Genomic DNA, 18,578 nt, shown 5'->3' with positions numbered 1-18,578 from the left:
GTATGTTGGGTGTTCTCTAAAGTCAGGAGTATTTTTCTGGGGCATAAAGTTCTGCTTTATATAAAAGAGTAAACTTCTAACATCAGGCCTATATAGAATGTATAGAGGCGTAAAATAAAAGAGCTTCACAAGTATAAATTTAATTCAGATCCTCTTTTGACTATTTTTTTGTCTTTTTCATTTTTATCGGTACCAGGGATCGAACTCACGACTGCCTGCTTGCAAGGCAGGCGCTTATGCCGCTAAGCTAAATCTCCAGCCCCAACTATTCTTGAATACAGGAATATTTGAGATTTTACAAATCTTTTGAATCTATCAGAATCACTTCAGTCTTTCATCAGTGTATCCCTCAGTGCAGGAGTAATTCACAAACATTCTTAGGCTCCAGCTCCCCTTTTAAAACTCTGTGTGTGTGTGTGTGTGTGTGTGTGTGTGTGTGTGTGTGTGTGTGTTATTTCTGGGACTTGAACCCAGAGCTTTTGTACTTAACTATATCTTCCCCCCACCACCATTTTTGTTTTATTTTTTATTTTGAGATAGGATCTTAGCATGTCACTAAGTTGCCAAGGATAGGCTTGAATTTGTCCTTTAACTCTTAAAAAATTTGTGCCACTAAAAGTGACTTAGATTACATTCATCACTTTTCTCAATATTTACTGTATCCAAAGTTAAAACATACATAAGAATTCCTTATTTAATAGTGTACTCAAGCAATAACTCTGCTAAAATCATTATGTAACATAAATAGCACTTTAATGACAGGTTTTTAATCTAAAACCAAAAAAGTGATATAATTTTAATTTTTTTGATTTTCTTTATTTTCTGCCTTAACAAAAGACAGATTCCTACATCTCCTCTGTAACTAATCTGTTATAATATGGTTTTTATTATAATAAGAAAATTCAGCCTCATGCAGTTACATATTTTGAAAAAAAAGATAATTTAAATTTTAATAGGCTTTTAAGATCATTATGGATTTTCTCCTTTGTTATTATACCAAAACTCAAAAAGAGTATTTCCTAAGAAACATAGAATCTAGAGTAATATGAAAAAGCTATTCAATAAAAGAAACAACAAAAAAAAAAAGAAAAATGAAAAATCTATTCATACTATGGTCCAATTTGTTGATCTGTGTTTTTTCATCCATTCATGGTTTTATATAATCATGCACTGATAATTTTTAAAATATTGACTAACTAGGTTATGCAAATATTTTGAATATTGACTCATTTAATTACACAAATCAACAATCATATTTGTTAATATCCCTAAACCAACCCAACTGGTAAAGCTCTGAAGCATTGGGAAACTGTTCCTTCACAATAATGGCTATATGTTTTCTAAAATTCTAAGTTTTATATGAGAGATCAAACACTATTATTATTGGTAATCAAATACTCAGTTTTTGCCTTTGAAGTGACAGAGACATGGTATTCATTCATCAACAATTTGGCCAGCATCAGATACTCAAGGCTGAGTAACCATGGAATGTCAGTTATTGTTTCAAGAATAAGAGGTGGTTTGGGAAGTAGCTCAATGGCATAGTGCTTGCCTAATATATACGAAGCATTGGGTTCAAACTGCAGTACTAAAAAAGGTGTTCCATATTTATAAAACAAAATGCTTAGGCTCTAGTTTCTGCCATTTTTGAGTAAAAATGCCCTTCATATTTATGTATTGACTTACTATCAAATCATTAACAGAGTCTTACCAATATTGCACTTAGGATTTCAGTTTTATATAACACTCAAAAAAAACAACCTTGTTTTTTCATTTGGGGAATGGGTATAGTATTGAGGAAAGCAATTAAAATATTTGAGATGCTGAAATGAAGATCTGAGGGCAGAAACTTCATTATTCCTCTATGCTTAAGAAAGTAAAGGGTGTACAGAAATCAACAGGCTATTCCACGAAGATGGAAAGATGACATACATGAAGAGCTAGATTAATTTCCATGTTAGAAAAAAGCTTTTCATCATTCAGTACCTGAGAAGCTGCCTGAGAGTTTTTTTTAAACCTTTATTACTTGTCCTGTTTTAACAAAACAAGATAACCACCTTACTAGGAAATTCAGATGAAAAATTTTTGCACTGGGGGGAGGAGTCTGTTAACTCAATGTCATCTCAGTGTACAATTTATGTAGATATAATCTTTAATTACCTAGTCTCTACCCCATGAGCAAAACAATAGAACACTATTCTGAATGCATTGCATAATCCTTCTAAAATGGTCTTCAAAGGCAATCACAAGTAATTTTCTTAATGTTCATGACTATTCTCCAACAGGAGGATATCAAAATCTTTGTGCAAAATGGAAAAATAAATTGAATTATCATGCAAGGGATTTTCACATTCTTAAAAAGAAAAAGGGGGTAATCTATAATTTAAGTATTTACAATAATTATTTTTATTTAAGTACCCTGGACAGCTGCTCAAAGTACAGACTAGGAGTGTAATTCAAACTTTCGAAGTTAATACTTACACGATTAGATCAATTTTGTATGTCTGTATCTGGTAATCTAAGTAACTCTTTTGAAGATAACAATACACAATATTACAACCATTGTTAAATTCCTACCATTTTGTTTTCAAAGTCTATATTGTTATTGTTTTTGGTTTTTTGTTATTCTTGTTGTTTGTATGTCTCTTGTTTTTAGTTTCTGTTTTTTGCTCTTTAAAATAAAATCACAAATATAAAATTTAGATCACTATTATTAGTGATTTTTAAACAAAAGGATAGGTAACTCAAAGAGATGATAGACCACTGAAGAATCAGTCACTTAATATAGAAAGTATTGTAACATAATCTTGTCCAAGAATTATATTCTGATTGCCATATATATACATATATGTATTTTTTTAGGCCAGGTCTCACTATGAAGCTCAGGCTGGCCTTGAGTTCACTTTGTAGCCCAGGCCTATCTCAAATTCACAACAATCCTCCTGCCTCAGCCTCCTGAATACTAGGAGTACAGGCATACGCCACCGTGCCCAGCAGTCAGATGTATTCCTGATGAAAGTTCCAGAGTCAGTTTGTTGGCTGGTTTATCACTACAAACAATTTTTTAATGTTTGTGTCATAAAGAACATAAAAGAAGATGTGTATCAGAAGAATATTACCTATATACCTTTGCACAGCACTAAGATAACTTGTAATTTTAACTTATTTTGACATAGAAATGAGCCCTCTTAAAAACCATAGCCAGTGAAAACTGCAGACTTGAGGAAGATTAGCTGAGAGTATATAAGGGAAGAGATCTAAGCCAATTGTTCAAATTTAATTTAATTTATTATTATTATTATTATTATTATTATTATTATTATTATTTTTGGTACTGGGTATCAAACTCATGACCTTGTACTTGCCAGGCAGGCACTTATATTGCTGAGTTAAACCCCCAACCCTTAAATTTAAAATTTTTGCTAATCCTATTTGTTTGATTTAGAAGAATGATACATGATATTTTCAATTAGAAATTTCCTTGTTGCTAAAGATGTAAAATTACTATGATTTCATTTGCAATTTTTCTATAAAAAAATAAAAGTATAGAAGTAAAATACTGTACACTATGTACTATATCTTCTTGGCACTGCATAACAGAAACAGAAATTAATGGCTAATATAAGATAGAAGTTTATTTCTCTGTTATGTAAATATTTATAAATAAATATTCCAAGAATGACTACTCCTTATTGAGGAAAATGTGCCCCTTCTATCTTGTTCTACCATGTCAGGAGCTTTGAAAAAATCTCTGCAGTCCAAGATAATCAGACACCACATTCAAATTATCAGGAGTAGACAGAAGTACCATGAATATGGCAGAGAAACGTATGTGTAGTCCTTTTAATGTTTTGAAGGTGGGACCTAGTTTCCTCACATACTATTGGGCAATAGTAAGTCACATGACCACAATTGGCTGCAAAATGTGCTGGATATGAAGTCTGTATTACAAAGCAATGTGACCAAACAAAGATCCTGATTGTTAGTATTGTAGAAGGGAAACATACACATTAAATATCCACTTGACATTAAAAAGAGATCCACCTAATCTGAATCTAAAACATTAGAAATAATCCTTCATTACAATAATTCTCCATTAGACCACTAACTGTCAAATATTCTTTTAGGCAGAAGGGCTGTAATAGGGTAATGTGCTAAGCACCTGCTCAGGTGAAGCTCTCACTATAGGGAAAAAAAGAGACAGAAATGAACAAATACCTGCTAAAAGTCAGAAAAGACATCACAGGGTTATGATTAGGATGAAATAAAGTGAAAACAACATAAAGGGTTTATTATAATGCTTGATATGCAAATATATTTCTAAGTATGGCTAGTATTAACAGTTTTACATAGATTTGGAAATAATGCAAATCAAATTTGGACAGCCAGGCCTGGTGGGAAAGCCTGAAGTCCCAGGTACTTTGCAGGCTGAGGAACGATGGCTTGAGTCTAGGATTTTAAGGCCACTGGGGCAACATTGTGAGATCCTCTTGGAAGAGGAAAGAATGCAGTGAAGGGGGGGGGGGGAGAAAAAAATTTTGAGTTTAAAGTAATAGTAAAAAACAATGTTTTTGCTATAATGAAGATGTTCCTCTCACCTAATCTCTATTTTTTAAAAAGATTTTAAATCCCCCAATTCCAATCTTTGTATTATCTAATGAAAAGCAATCCGAGATTTAATACTTTATATGTCCCTTTCTCCTATTTATCAGGGTGTAGCACAAAGATATCTTTTTAAGCACCCATAAATAAAGTGGTAAGATGTGGAAAGAAATGAAATGAAAGATGAGTATTTCTTGATTATCTACTACCGCTACCGAGTAGGCACTTTTAGGAATTCTATGCATACTGTCTCTTTTCACCTTCATAATAGCCCAATAAGCACATTTTATTAGCTTCACTTTTACAAATGGAAAAATTTCATAAATTGCCGCAGACTCAGGGAAATATTTGGGATAACTGAAGCGTTCTCAACATAGTTTTTCTTTCACAGTTTTCAGTCATTGTTTTACAAACAATTGATAGCCTATACACTTTCTGTAAGAAACAAAGGAATGCAACACTACCAATCAGACTGAAGAAATAATGACGGCATTTATATTTTAATACTGTGTCCTGAAATTAACCAGCTTTTTAACTTTCCCTATTAAGTTCGTTTTGTTATCACTCATAGTACTTTTGTAGAGTTAGGATGTTCATAGAAATTTTGGTTTCCCTGACCTTGCAACATTGTGTAATGATAGCAATGACATAGATCAGTGGTTCTCTTGAGGTCCCAAACCAACATATTCTCACCTCTTAGCTTATTTGAATACAAATGCTCAATCACCACCTATGGAATAAAACACTCTGAGAATGAAGTTAGCAATCCACGCTTTAAAATGCCCTACAGGTGATGATGATATAGTTTAAAGTTTGAGGATCACTGTTATGGATAATTATTAATAACTGACAAACATTACAGATTATTATGATACTATTTTTTTCTGAGGCAAGACATTCCCATCCTAGCCAATGAAGTTTATGTCATTTCTTTTTCTGTATAAAAAGAAAACAAAAACAAAGATATTCCTTTTTAAAAACCCAGATATCAAGGAATTTCTAAATATCACCAGTTTGGGAGCTGCATGGATAATAAAATTAGAGCAAACATTTCAAAGGCAGCCAACATCCAATTTCTTTTCCAAATTCTTCCACTTCTAAAAGGGTAGGGGATATACTGCAAAGACCCCAGATCCTCAAAGTACAGAAGAACAAACCAATAGAGTCCCCACAATCATGCTTTAGATGCTCAGTTTCCTGCCTGGAGGGCCCAAAAGAACAGGTCCTGTTCCATATGTAGCAGGCCAGGGAGCAGGATTGGTTTGTTAAAGCTGTCACTGAGATTAGAGCTTCCCGAAGCTCCTGTCCTAAAATCGAGTCAATTTCTTGCTAAACTCATTCTCATTTTAAATGGGAAAAAGATTAGACTGTTGAGTGCTTGGGGAAAAATATAAAACTGGCTGGTAGGCAAGCTTTCTTTTTTAAAAGAAAAATTCTTTTAGCCTTCTGAACTCAAAGATAGCTTAATAAAAGTGACGGAAAGGACTAAAACTAGTGGGGGATAAGAAGGTAAGAAAAAAGGAACCATATCCCCCTTAAAATCACTGATCATTAAATATCGGTGAAATAAAATATCTTCAAAGTTCTGACAGAGGTACCCTTGAGACAGGAAAACACGAGCAAATACTTCAAAATAATATTTGGAATCTTTAACTTCAAAATTAAATAAAGAGCAAACTATGCTTAACACTAAAGGTAGCCTTGCCCTTCTCATCACTTGCCCTCCTCACCACCAAATTAGAAACTCATCTCACGGAGACCTGTTGCAAGATATAACCAGAAGACAGTAAAGAAGACTAAAGTTTACTTTCAAACAAATGTACAAGTGTTGAAAGAGCTCCTGTAGGTGACTTTTTACTGAAACTGCTCACCACAAAGGTATGGCTTGCACTGCAGTTTAGAGAAACTGAGGCTCAGGGAAAGTTTTGGGAGCTCCTGATTTCATGGAATGGGGGACTGGTAAAACTATTTCCATGAACGTGGCTGTGGGAAAGTTCAGATGCTCTTGAAACAAGTGGGCAAGATAAGCTTTTAGTCAAGTTACTTTTCCCAAGTTCTTTAGTTAAAGACAAGGAGTTGATTGCTAAGATAGGAATGCAAAACAGCTTAGGGCGGAGGAAGTTAGGGGTACCTGTAAAAGAGAAAGAAACAGGAAGCAGGGTTTGGCAAGGACTGCATTCAGGATGTGGACCTGACTAGGAAGGAAGCAGAATTGGGCAGGGCGTCTTTGGGCAGGACAGTGCCCAGGCTGTATGCTTCTGACTCCAAACAGGGTAGAAATGGCCAGCCCTGGCTCTGCTAGCCTGTTCAGTGGCTGCTGAAGGCCTTCAGGGGAGAAAGTGGCTCTGGTTTGCATGTGGCAGGGTACTGGGAAGACACCACCACTGAAAGCTGACAGCTACGTGTCCTCTTCACAGCTGAACCACATGTTGTTTCTGGAAGGAGGGACTCATACAGTAGAACTTCATAGTAGTCATGGCATTCACAAAGTAGCAAAAGCAACAGGGGAAAGAAAAGACTCTTTTTGTCTCTTATATTGTATCTAATCTACTAGGGTTAGGATGCTGTCAATGCAGTCCCTGGACTAATTCAATAATCACACACCCTTAATCCTAACACTGAAATATGAAACAATCAGTCACATCTTCTAGATCTCCAGCCACCTCTATATAACCCCGTCTTAAACTGCATGAGGCTTTGCAGGAAGCATCTAGATACAAGTCATAACGCTACCATATAGATGTAGGCTTTGGGTCCCCTTTCTTGATTAAAATAGAAAGTAAGACATGTGCCACATCAAAAGCTGATTATCATGTACCTGAAGTCCTTGCAAGGAAATCTTATATTTCAAGAGGTTCCCCTGAAGTCCCTAAATGGTCCTTTATCTGGCCTTATGTTTTGATACCCTTGGTCAAGGGCCCTAAAAGTTTCAATCACAAGGGGTACATTCTAAACTTTTACTGATAAATACTATTACAGCAACTTTTAGATATGATTACATTCTCTATTATCAGGCCCTGCATAGATATGGGCTATACTTCTCATCAACATAGCCACAGAGAAACGGTAGAGGAAATCCTGGAATGAAGCACTCAACACTTTGCTGAGAAGAAGCTGGGGCACAAGAAGCATTATATCTCTTGATATGGCTGGTTGGGTTTCCTATACAGGCTCTTAAGGTTCAGGGGAGTCTGAGCAATACTTAGAGATACCTATTCAAATGTCTCCATCCATGCACCAGACTTCTTGTCTTTCCCAAGTAGTGACCTGACCATTAGACCTGAGTCTACTGAGTATTCCATCAATTCTAAAATTCAATGACTTTATCTAAGTCTTAAGAGCATAACGTCTGCTGCCCTACACACACACCTTATTACTGGAGATTAAACTAGAAACCTTAATACTGAACTAAATCTTTAGCCATTAAAAGTGCTGGGATTACTGGCATGTGCCAATATGACCAGCAGAGACTTCTATTTAAAATGCAAAGAAGGCCCCTGAGCTTGTTGCTTAGTTTTCAGCTTAAGTGACTTCGGCTTTCCATTACCCTTCTGCAAGCTTTCTAGTCTATATAATAACAGCATGTCAAATTCATTGTCCTGTGTGCATTATTCCACACCCGTTCTCTGACTGAGGACTTTCAAAGTCCTGCATCATTGAAGCAACCAGGGTGTTCTCCTCTACTGCAACCTTGTCATAGGTCAACTGTTGTGAAAGCCTCAGCACCACCGGGTACTAGATGCTATGTGTGTTCTGTTTGCCACTCATGATTCATGGTTCTAGTGCCAGATGAGGCCTGAAATGACCCAACTCTTGAAGTTCATCTTATTGTCAGGTTAGGTCCCTATGGAGGCAGATGCTAAAACTAACTAGAAATGCCTTAAGTTTTGCTGGAAGAGTAACACTAGTGAAAGATACAAGAAGCAGTGCTGGACAAGGAAAGCTTTAAGACTAAGATGCAGGGGCTGGGGATTTAGCTCAGCGGCATAAGTGCCTGCCTTGCAAGCAGGCAGTCGTGAGTTCGATCCCTGGTACCGATAAAAAAGGAGAAAGACAAAAAATAAATAAATAAATAAATAAAAATAAAAAATAAAAAAGATGCAGATCTAAGAGTATGAAAGGAAGGTGAGTGCAAGCAAGATAGGAGAGCTTGCCTGTTATCCATATTCAGCAAAGTCTTACCAACCCTGTGGCTAGGTGCCAGTTGGATTGCCCATGGAGAGCACAGCACTGGAGAGAAATGGCCAGGCTTTAGAACTGCACCACTGTCAGTCATTGGGAAGGGACTTCCAGGAAGAATGTGGCCTTGGCTCAAGGCCTGTGGTAGATCCTAAAGTCAGTGGAGTTGGAGCCTGGCTATTTGCAACTTGCAATGAATGTCATATTTCTACAGCTGTCATTCATAGTTATTTTATGAACAAACACAATAAAACCTTGGATTGTGAATAATCTGTTTATGAGTGTTCTGAAAGAAAATCAAACATTTCTAGTAAATTTTGACTTGATAAACAAGCAATGTCTTACAACATGAGTAGAATGTGACACCAGATAGCACATGATCACAGCTGAGCCAATGGGTTCTCTCTCATTGTGGGATTATAGGTGATCATCTCCCAACAGCCAAAGGTTATGGAGGAGGATGAGCATAAAGCAGAGAAATGCCTTACCTCATGAGAGGTTAGGGAGATGTTATAAATGTGGGTAACAGAGCAAAACTTTATAGAAGAGAACCACACAAATAAGTCTGTAGCAGTGTAAGCAATGGGTCTATTTGATTGAAATGCAATGTAACATTTATGAAAAATATTGAAATGGACGAAATAAACAAGCATCATTGAACAAATTCTTTGTTAAAGTGGCATAAAAAGAGAAAGATTCTACTGAACCAATAGAAAGCATTGTTTCCTCAGTAATAATGAAGTCAATCCTGTATAATAACCCTCCTCTCCTTCATACCAGTCATCAAAGTTTTCAAAGGTAAGTTCAGGTTAATTTGCTTATTTTTCTTTATATTTTGAATTTTCTTATTATCTTACATTATATTACAGAATTATAATCATTTTTAAATGAACATTTTGGGGTTGCATAGTAAACATCTGAGTTTTCATTATTTATCGGAAAATTTGTTTTGATTTACAAGTGCTTTTATTTACAAGGATGTTTCTGAAATGAATTAGGCTTGTGTACAGTGGTTTTACTGTACAGTGGTACCTGAGTTCACAAACTTAATTCTTTCCATGATTCTGATTTCAAATTGAATTGGACAAAGACTAAATCAAATTTCTCCATGAAGTCAACATTGAACATGTTCGATTCAGTTCTCGTCCAATTTGGTTTGCAACCAGAATTGTGGAAAGAATTAGGTTCATGAACTGAGTACTTATTGTTTCTCATTTCAAAGGAAATGATATGTTTCATAGAAGGTACAGAAGTAAATAAACATGGTTCTTGCTAAGTAAGGCAATAGAAGTAGAGGAAAAGTCACGCATGTCACAAAAAGCTAAGCATGCCCCAAATTTCACAGCTGCCGGAGACATCTGTGCAGCATCCATTTCTTTCACAATGGAAAAAACTCAGTTTTCCTTTGGGGAGGGACCTCGCTGGGCTGGAAATACTCTGTGCTTCTTTTCCTACTGGTGTCACTGGTAGAGAGAGCCTGCCTGAGGACAAAGCCAAGTCATAGGACAGTGGAGGGGAAAAAGAGCTTGAGATTAAAAATAAATTTGGAGGACACATTTGGGATCCTTGGGTCTCTCTTTACTTCAAAGTCTAGGCCTATATCGTTCAGTTGTTATCCGAAAGAGTGACTTTTTTGGTTTAAGGTAGTTCAGAAAGGGCTTACTTTCTAGAATTCTTAACAAAATTGGTAGAGGAAGGGCAAAGGCTCGACCTCTGGTATGTTAAAAAGTCTTCTTTAGTTTGATCCCAGAAAAGTTATTTAAATTTGAAATCAGAAAACACCTTATGCAGACTTCAGTCTATCTTGTATCCCTAGAAGAGAAGCACTGAAGCAAAGTGGCATATCTAAGGTACCACTGGGTAGCAAATCACATTTTGCTACATCTGCAGGATTTAGGCTGTGGTGCTTCCCACTGTAACACTGTGTGTGCCTCAAAAAGAAATGGGAGATTAAGAGATTTAAATTCATAGGACTCACAGAAACTGGGAGAAAATAATTTATAAACCATAGTATTCAGCTAATGCTAATTTAGTATTAAATGGCAAGAAACCCTGGATAATGCAGCTATTGAAGAGTAGTTACTAACGTAAGCTTCATACTATAATTTAACACTACTTAAGAATAAAATCAAAACATGCACTTTTGAACAAAGTATGAAAATTGTCTAATCCTTATTAACTTTTATTTTTGTGACTCACCTGAAAATGTTTCTTTCTTTTGTTAGCACCTTTTTATTCTTTGGAGCTTATTTCTAAAATCTGGAATGTTGTGAGGGGACAACCATTTTGGAAAATTAAAATAAACTTTTTTAGTTAACTGTTATTTACTTAATTACTATGGAGAATTTCAAGGAGCATTTTCTACCGTGAGACTGCAACTACGTAGTTTTTAATAATGTAATAAAAGATTTTAAAAAATTCAGGCTTCTTCAATTTTAAAGGTTAGTTAAATGAAAAGCTAAATTTTTGAATGATGGCTATGTCTACACAAAATACCTTAAGGAAAAGATAAAGAGTTTTTACATTTATGAGAAATTGATTCTTTTATAATTTTTTTATTTTCTAGAAAAGGGCTTATGAATCATTTGGGACTTCATATATCAGGGAAGATTTATTTGTAGGTTTTCATTTGTTTTACACAGACATTATATTTTAAACTTTGATTCTTATTTTCATTTGGATTTTTTTCATACATCACATTTGGGTTATATTCTAGATTTTTAAAGAGCAACACATAATCACATAATTAACCTAATACATAAGTTTTATACAATGCAAAATGGGACAGAGAGAAGCAGATTGAATTTGAATAGGGACAATGAAGAAAATGTACCTATTTACCCTCTATTTGGCAATTCTCCGGGCTTCTAATTTTGAGGTAAGCTTGATTTCAGGAAAATATTTTGTAACTTTTAATTCAAAGTTAATTATTCTTTCTCAAGTTGTTGCAGACAAATCTTAAAATTCGTGATATCACAGTTTCAAGTAGACAGCACTTAATGTGCATAAAAAGCAATATCATTGCAAATAGCTAGTCAAAAGTATTAAGGACAAGAAAAGCAAAGAGAATTATGAGTTGTTAATAAGGCCTGAGAAAAGGCAGTTATCTTAGTATTTCACTACTATGAAAGTTGTTTTTGGTTCTTTAGATTCAAAAAGTTATTTTACACATTCAAGGACTATTCATTGAACATCTATATTTAGCACAGGAGATATGGAGATGAAGACACCCAGGCTCAACTCTTGAGGGGCTCAAAGAAGCAGGAAGGCAGACACAGGTACAAAGGACCAGAGGAGCACTGGAGAAATGTTGCAGTAGAACTGATGTAAAAAACAGAGATGGGAAGATGATATCACTAACATAAATAGAAAGACGAGAGAAATCCTCATTAAGGCAGAAAGCAGAAGAAATTTAATAGTTGTAGAAGAAAATGGTGAGTAAAGTCAGTAGGAGTATGTGTATCTCAAAGAGAGAATGAACTTTGCTTTAGAGCAGGAAGGGCTTATGGCAGAACATGGAAGTGAAGAAAGAATAGGAAATTCAACCTGGATGACAGGGGAGAGAGTAAAGACTTTGAGTGTCAAGTCATGAAATTTGGATTTCTCTGATTGCACATAGAGAGCCATCAAACCTGATTTCATTTTTTTTTTTTAGCAAGATGGTAATGTGATCACATTAGGACATAGAAAAGCAAAGTTCATAAGATATAAGTAGATTGATGAGAAGAGAGACTAGAGCTTTGGGCTTAGAAAAGTATTCCAGTAGGAAACAGAATGATGATGAGTTCCTGATGGCAGCAAAGAGACAGGAATGCAACTTGGGCAAAAAGTGGAGGTTGATGATATTAACTAAGGAAACCAAAGAGAAAGGGATTTGTAAGTAGGATTGCCTGTGAGGCTTTGGAGTGAACAGGAGCGCTATGTTGGGTCTGGACATGTGGAATATCGGTGGGTATGTGGGGAGAACTATGCTGCAGACAATTAGATCAAAGGCTGCTGAGGACAGTGCTCAGCTGCTGAGCTTAGCTGTGGACCAGCATCAGCACCAAGGGACAGCAGGCCACTGAAAACAACTCAAGTATGTATTATATCTTAGCTGCAAAATATTGTAGTTTTATCATAATTATATCTGGGGTGGCTATGAACATAAAATGAAACACTTTTGAGTGCATATAGTTCCAATTTCACTTTTAAAGAGAAACCAAATGACTTGACTCAGTCCCAAAGCTGATTGGTGGCAATATTCAGAATATAATTCAGTTGCCTTGGCCAGTATAGTCCACCAGGAAAAAATCCTAGTGAATTCAATTCATTGCCTGATGTAATTAACACATATAACTTTATGGGTCTCAACTTAATGTGTTAGAAACTATTGTATGATCTCAACATTCTTTTGTAGAGGTAATGCTAAAATTCTATCATGAACCTCATTAATAAGCAAAACTTGACATTCTTATGTAACCTCAACAAGGTTGACTGAGACACAAACCCAATAAAGTCTGCATCAGTTCAAATTATGACAAAGACTTGATACTTGTAACAGTGTGCATTTACATTTATCACAGTGAACGTCACAGAAATGCAAATTAAAACAGTATGATATTTCTCTGTATTCTAGAATGACCAAAATAAAAAGGACTAGAGAGACCAAGAATCTGCAGCTGTGTGGAGCAAATCTCAGTCACTGCCAGTAGGACCATAAGTTGGTACATCATATTGGAATACTGGCAATAAGACTGAAAAGAAATGGCCCAAGGCTTCCCTTCTTTTCCATCATCCAGAAGAGCCCATAAAATGATTGGCAGAACAGCTATGACTATCTTGGATACCCTGCACTTGTTTCAGTAGATGCTTACCATGACCATAGTAAGCTTGAATTGAACCCAGAAGAAAAACTTAATATGGGTTACTGAATAAAACTGAATCATAACACTTGAATTTATATCAATATGTAGGCTTGAATTCAGGTCTGCTGTGCTATATATAAGCAGTACTCCTGCAACTCCATATGTCATAGCACAGGCACTGTTTAACTAATACCTTTCTCTGGTTGTTCTGTAAATTGACTTGTGATTTATATTTTGCATAGAGTGGGCTTGGAAAGTCCTGTAGATCTACTCAGGACTGTGAGCAGTATGGATAAAGAGGAGAGATTTAAAAGCAGAGCTGTAAATACCAGGGCTCCTATCCCTGGACAGTTCTAGATACTAGTACCACAAAGTGACTGAAATTGGTAGTAGAGACTGACAGTATCTGGTCACAGCTATAACTGGAAGCACTGACCGGCAGGGGCCAGTGACATCTGGCAACAGTGACAGTTGACAACCTAGGGTCCAGAACTGTAAAACCAAGGGGTAAAAGCTGTATGCATTCAAAGTCTGGAGCCTGCTGCAGGTTTAAACTTTGCCAATTTATGATTTCTATTCAAACTGAGCAAAAGAACCCTCATCTGATTGGCATCATCTAATAAATCTGACCACATGTACATTCTATGACCCAGATTTCCTCCTTAACAAAATTCCCAACAGAAACACATCTAGTAACTGAATGCCATGCGTAAAGATGACCACAGTAACACTATTCTTATGAGCACCAATGTGGAAATTTCCCAAAAGCTCATACACAATAGAATAAATAATTCAAGATATATTCACAGTAAAATGAACACTAAAAGAACACAACCACAAAAAATATGGCTAAATCTCACCAAAGAAACATTGGGCAGAAAGAAGTCAGACACAAAATGGGAAAATAAAATGCTTCACTTCATAAATATGTTAAAAATAAGCAAATTACATTGTGCTATTAGAAGACAGGTACCAATACCCTCAAGATGGGAGAGGAAGGAATGATTAACTTCACAGGTGGGAATAACACTCTTGTTCCCGAATTCAGTGTTAAATATACATGTCTAGTTTGTAAAAATTTATGGACTTCTATGCCTACAGGTTTTTATAGATATATAATTTATTAAATTTTTTTCTTTTAAATCACCTCAGCATCTAACACATGTTTAGAATTCTCTTTGGGTAAATACACATTTCTAGGTATACATGTGTATTTACCGCCTAAGCGTTCACCCTCCTTTTATAGAAGCACATGTTTCTGGTTAGGTCAAACATGTCGGTACAATAAGTACACTGTTGTAATGTGAAAAACAACCAGTTTTCCCAAAGTAGTCATGGCTAGCTGTGTTTCTTCATAGAGAAGTTGGCAACTAAAACACCATATAGTACTTCAAGTGACCTATTTGATGACACTCTGCTGAGGACTTGGTACGTGAAACTTGTTTACTAAAACCAGCTAAAGGACAATAAAATATTTGTCCCTGAACATAAAAAATAAAAACTCATAATAAACTAAATTCCTAAATAAGTTGGCAGATGAGTCATTGTTAAGAAGAGTTGGTTTGAAAGCATTGTGTAACTATGCCCTAAGACTGGATCTCCTTGCACACCATTCTATTTTCATCACAATTTATTACATTATAGAAAAGTAATATATTATTCTGTAAAGATGTTTCCTAATTATTATAACCCTGTAGAATAGCAATTATATTGATTAGACTATGATGCTAAAAATAGCACATGGCTTTATTGATTAAAACACTGAGTGAGGAAAAACATTACTTGATCTTTTTTTTAAAATTTAGTTTAAAGCCTTAAAAACAGGGGAAAAGGTTAAAAAAGTGTTTCAAATATTGGATGTATCTGGTAATATGTTAAAAGACTCAAATTTGGTATTTAATCTTATATTTTAATGTTCAACATGATTTGTTTAAATTTGGTTTGTGAAAAATTAAAGAACTAAAATTGGAAACTATTCTTTGTCAAAGTTGAAAGAATAACATTTGCTGAGTTAAGATTCAGAATTTGAATAATGATTACATTTTTAAAATTCTAGTCATTTTAATTAATAACAAATCTTAGTTCTGAAATCTCACAATTTATTCCTTTATATGATTCATATTTATCATCAATGTCTAATTTATTTCCGTTGTTTATTTGTTTTTCAGAAAGTTCTCTCGAAGAAGCTGATCTCAAACCCACGGTCTTAAGCATGCCTTTTGCCTGGGAATCCTGAGTAGCTGAGATTATAAGCATCTGCCAGCAAACTGGACTGAACCATCTCTAGGTGTACCCTTCTTAAAAGCATCATTTTAATTTTCTTACAGGAAATAAGAAATTTAACTATACCACATTCTAAAAGAGTGGACAATTATTGATGAGAGAGGTATTTGTGCAGTAGCCTACTGAGGAAAAAAAAAACTAGCAGAATAAAGGCAAGAAATGTGAATATTTATTCTCCTAGAGGGATTTTCGTATGTCTTGTCCTCTTTGTGGTGGATTTTCTTCTTCAGTGTGTCCCATACACATGTGTTATTCAGCTTTCTTCATGTTTGCTGGTCAGTGGAACAGTCAGGGACTTTTTAGAAAAAAGCAATTTGCTTTTATAGGTACCTGGAAATGGCTTTATATTTACGCTTGAAGAAACACTGCAGTCCCCTGCTTCTAAGTGACCTCTTGCCTCTGTATTAGTGAGAATGTTCGAGTATCATCAGAACCTCCTCTTTTCTTCTCCCCTTTTCTCCTTACTCATCCCATTTGTCAAAGACATTTATGAGTATTTTTTGTCTCAAGCCTTTATTGCACAGCAGAATCAATAAAGTAGAATTCCCAAAATAAATAACATCCTTCTCTTGTCCCTCACCATTGTGTAAAACACTAATTAAAAAGGAGAACAGATTAACATAAAAATTATATCTTTTATGAAAATAACCACTAATTTTCAGTTTTAAAGCATATATGGAGGAAAAACACAAATCTTAGGTGATAGGAAATTACAGTACTGAGAAAGAAAGCAAACAGCACTTTCAAGTTTGAAGTCAAATAACCACAAGCACCAGAAAGTAATGGCAAAATAAAGGTTAAAAAAAAGGTGACAGATGTGCTGATTAGAAACGATCTTAAAAATGGGCTTCCCTTGAACATTAAGTGGAAAAATCCACAGTTTGGCTTGCCAACTGTTTACAAAGAAAAGATTATTCAGAAGAACTACGTGACTTAAACAATAACATCTTTCAGAGTCTTCTGGGAAGATTGTAGATAATATGAAATTTAAAACTACATTTGGACTTTGTCCATTTTGTGCACAGTGAAGACATTTTTGGCATGCTATTTAAAATATTTTTATATCAGTTTATCATTCCAAAATATAGTGAAAACACACTTCTGCAGTTGTACTCTGTGGCATTAAAAAAAGGAATAATGTCAGAGGCAGAGACTACATTACCTTATATAGAAATAAGTAGCAGTTCACTGTATCCAGTTTACAATTTCTCCACTCACTAATATATGTAAGATGCAATGCTAAGAAATTCTTTGTAACAGCAACTTCATCATGTAATCTTGGGCAAGTTATTTAACTCTCCTACTATATTTTTCCAATCTAAAAAAAAGGTACAATAGTGGTACTTATTTCCTTTGATTATTATGAGGATTTAATGAGTTGATTCCCTAAAACTACTTAGGACAGTGCATGCATATAGTGTTGAAAATGAAGAGAAAACACACACACATACACAGACATACACAGAGTTAGGCAATATTATTTATAAAATCAGAAGCTATTAAAACACTTGTAACTGCTAGAAAAACAATACACAACAAAGGCCATACGAGGCCTGCAAAATCCAAAATGTTTACAACCTAGCCCTTTGCAAAGTATTCACCAATGTCTGCTCTAAATAATAATCTTGACTATAATAAAATTGTTTATCCAGTGTAAGTGAGTAATATAAATGGAATGCTCGCAGTATTTAGATTTTTCTCTGGGGCATATAGCATTTACTAAGATTAAACATTGATTATATAACCAAATTACAGTTTCTTGTAGAAGTTCAAATGTCACCAAAATATGTATCAAAGGAAAGTAGCCTAAAGTATATCTGTCATCGGATGCCAGCAGAATGTTCATCAGGTTTCTCCGTATGGTCTTGAAGCCTGGTTTGTACACATGACCACCAGGAGCGAGCAGGGCTGCACGATACTCACAGGGACTCATTGTCAAACAGCCTCATTCGCAGGATGGCTGATTCCAGGGGCATTAGCCATGCTGGGCCCCGAGAATATGAGTTATGCCTGCAGTTTCCCTGTGCACAAAAGACAATACGAGTGAAGCACCAGGGTTATGTGAAACCGTGGCTCTCAGCTCCTTCACTAGACTTAAAATGGCCAGTGAGAAAGTAATTTGGACAATATATTTTTATTTTAAGAGAACTTTTGACACTCTCAACCATTAATTCTTTCAAAATATTCCCTTTTTCTTTGAACACAATTATCTCATTCTTCATGCCACTTACCGAAGCACATCTGGACATCCTCTTTCTTAAGTATCTTTAGTTGTGTTGTCATGACCACCTGCTTTCTGAGTTGATTCAAATGTTTCTTTCATGGTCATCTTAACTTTGAGGAGGACCCAGAAGCCTCGAGGTGCCAGTTCTTGTGAAAAAGGTGGATGAGGACATACCTTAATGTTTCCCTTTGACAGAAATTGCCATAAATATTTGATCCATGAGGGGTGATCAGAAAATATGGTGAGTGTTTAACTTTAAAACTTTGTTAGCCATTAGTCTCCGCAGAATATTCAATATATTCCTCCTTTCTTTGAACATACCTATCCCATAGTTCTTGGCAATGTGTCTTTTACTATAAGTTTTTTGTTTGTTTTGTTTTGGTACCAGGGATTGAACTCATGACCTCACACTTGCCAGGAAGGTGCTTATGCCACTGAGCTAA

This window comes from Cavia porcellus, unplaced genomic scaffold (assembly GCF_034190915.1).
Source record: "Cavia porcellus strain 051 isolate PalLab524CR breed Dunkin Hartley unplaced genomic scaffold, mCavPor4.1 scaffold_1, whole genome shotgun sequence".
Classification (NCBI taxonomy): Eukaryota; Metazoa; Chordata; class Mammalia; order Rodentia; family Caviidae; genus Cavia; species Cavia porcellus.
Note: the sequence above shows the minus strand (reverse complement) of the source record.